Consider the following 1,234-nt stretch of genomic DNA (forward strand, 5'->3'; position numbering starts at 1 on the left):
GGGGGGGACGGGAGGGGAGCTCGGGCCCCTGGGGGGGTGGAAGGGCCCCGGGGGAGCGGGGGGGACGGGAGGGGAGCTCGGGCCCCGGGGCGCACGGGAAGACAAAGCCCCTGCAGCTGGAGGCGGGAAGGGGCCACTTACCGGCTTAGGGGCGGGAAGCGACACCCGGTCCCTGGCTGCTCTGGCGGCGGCTGCCCCATCCCCGGCTCCCGGCGCCGCCACCACCAACCGTCCCGCCCCACTGCAACGCCCCACGTCACCACGCAGGCAACGAGATAGGCCACGCACTGTGATGTCAGGGGGCTGCGCCAGCTTAGGACACGCCCCTCAGCAGTGGGCGGAGCCCTCTCCCCCAAATCAGCGCAAGCCCCGCCCCTCGTGGGAACCGCGTTTTGAGACCCCCCCTTTTTAGCTGAAACAGAGATTTGGGTTTAGGGGAGTTACCAGGGGCTAACTTGGCCCTACCTGACTGAATGAGGAGGGGTATTAGTTTCATACAGGCACATTTATCAGGTGTCAAAGGTTTTTCGATATCATTTGCCATTGCACACAGAAGCCAAGGACTAAAACCTACAACCAGGACAAGCCCAGAGCTAAGGTTGCCCACTTTCTAATTGCACAGAACCAAACACCCTTTCCCCGCCCCTTCTCCGAGGCCATGCCCCCCACTCACTGCATGCCCCCCGCCCTCTGTTGCTCGCTCTCCCCGACTCTCATTCCCACATTGTCACCGCGCTGGGGCAGGGAGTTAGGGTGTGGGCGGCGGTGAGGGCTCCAGCTGGGGGTGCAGGCTCTGTGGTGGGGCCAGAGATGATACTGCGGAGCCACAGTATTCTCGCCAGCAAATTAAAAAAGTATGGATTGGATGAAGGGACAATAAGGTTGATAGAAAGCTGGCTAGATCATTGGGCTCAGCAGGTAGTGCTCAACGGTTCGATGTCTCGTTGGCAGCCAATCAGGGCCGGCGCTTCCATTTAGGCAACCTAGGCGGTTTGGGGGGGGTGGCATTTTGTAGCATTAGTAGGAGCATTGCCAGCAGATCAAGAGAAGTGATTATTCCCCTCTATTTGGCACTGGTGAGGGCACATCTGGAGTATTGCGGCCAGTTTGGGGTCCTCCACTACAGAAAGGATGTGAACAAATGGGAAAGAGTCCAGCAGAGGGCAACAAAAATTATTAGGGGGCGGGTGCAGAGGCTGAGCGAACAGACGTCTGCAGAAGAGTGAAGGGGGGA

At 59.9% G+C, this 1,234-nt stretch overlaps 1 protein-coding gene across 3 annotated transcripts in view; it reads right to left on the bottom strand.

Annotated features, from left to right (window-relative positions):
* Positions 1-256, bottom strand: part of TMCC1 (transmembrane and coiled-coil domain family 1) — a 201,919-nt gene extending 201,663 nt beyond the window's left edge. For 2 of the 3 annotated variants that reach the window (XM_034775933.1, XM_034775932.1), the window contains exon 1: positions 142-250. The gene's annotated coding sequence lies outside the window, so the exon portion shown is untranslated. Of the gene's footprint in view, positions 1-141 lie in introns of all 3 variants that reach the window. The other variant, XM_034775931.1, reaches the window with a different exon arrangement.
* Positions 257-1,234: the final 978 nt, after the last annotated feature.

Source organism: Trachemys scripta, chromosome 7, assembly GCF_013100865.1.
Source record: "Trachemys scripta elegans isolate TJP31775 chromosome 7, CAS_Tse_1.0, whole genome shotgun sequence".
Taxonomy (NCBI): domain Eukaryota; kingdom Metazoa; phylum Chordata; order Testudines; family Emydidae; genus Trachemys; species Trachemys scripta.